At 32.5% G+C, this 1,293-nt stretch overlaps 1 pseudogene; it reads left to right on the top strand.

Moving 5' to 3' along the window:
- Positions 1 to 820: 820 nt before the first annotated feature.
- Positions 821 to 964, top strand: LOC115941751 (U2 spliceosomal RNA; annotated as a pseudogene).
- Positions 965 to 1,293: the final 329 nt, after the last annotated feature.

Raw genomic sequence — 1,293 nt, forward strand, 5'->3', positions numbered from 1 at the left:
CATAAATATTAGACATTATGTTCATGAGTGATCAGGTTCTAAAAGACTTTTGGAATTCTAGTAAACAAATAAGACATATCTACTCAAAATACAGTAAGATAGGCTATAGCTCTATAAAATTTTGTTTCTTTCTTATAATGGATTCCCAGTGTCTATTTCAGTTCAACTTATACTAAGTACTCAATAAATAACTGATGAATTAATTATTGAAATCGTGAATTAATGGAACATGAGGAGGGCTGTAAGGGTATAAATTCAGAGGAAGGAGTGATTTTTTTCCTGGAGAAATACTGGACAAATTTTCATGATGAAACTAATTCCTAAAATCATAAGTTTTAAGGAAGGAAACTTTAAGGACCATTAACACCAACTCACTATGTTTTTTGTAACTTTTAATTTTTATGTAGTTTCAAATAAGAGAAAATTTGTAATGATTGTACACGAACTCTCATTTATCCCTTACCCAAATTATTTTTTGTCTCATTTGTTTTATCATTATTGATAAGAATTATCTGAGAATAAGTTGGAGATATTGTGCTTCTTTACATCTTAGTAATTCATTTGTATCTCCTAAGAAATGGGCATTATCTGTATAACCATATTATTATTATCAAAAGTGGACAATTTAATACTGATACAATTGTTACCTAATCTATAGTCCATATTCCAATTTCATCTATAGTCCCAATTTTATTTTATAGTTATTTTGTTCCTACTTTTGAACTTGATTCCAAATCACATATTGTACCTTAGTTGTTTGTCCTGTTTCTTCAGTCTTTTTATTTTATTTTATTATGTTATGTTAATCACCATACATTACATCGCTTCTCGGCCTTTTGGCTAAGATCAAGTGTAATCACCATACGTTACATCATTAGTTTTTGATGTAGTGTTCCATGATTCATTGTTTGCATATAACACCCAGTGTTCCATTCAATACTTGCCCTCTTTAATACCAACATCAGGCTGACCCATCCCCCCACCCCCTCCCCTCTAGAACCCTCAGTTTGTTTCTCAGAGTCCACAGTCTCTCATAGTTCGTCTCTCCCTCTGATTTCCCCTCCTTCATTTTTCCCTTCCTACTATCTTCTCTCTCTCTCTTTTTTTAAACATATAATGTATTATGTTTCAGAGGTACACACCTGTGATTCATCAGTCTTACACAATTCACAGCGCTCACCATGACACATACCCTCTCCAAAGTCCATCACCCAGCCACCCTTTAGTCTTTTTTTTTTTTTAAAGATTTTATTTATTTATTTGATAGAGAGAGAGGGAGAGAGCACAAGCAGA

The sequence above is a fragment of the Leptonychotes weddellii genome, chromosome 10 (assembly GCF_054177405.1).
Source record: "Leptonychotes weddellii isolate Sample4059 chromosome 10, ASM5417740v2, whole genome shotgun sequence".
In the NCBI taxonomy this organism is placed as follows: Eukaryota; Metazoa; Chordata; class Mammalia; order Carnivora; family Phocidae; genus Leptonychotes; species Leptonychotes weddellii.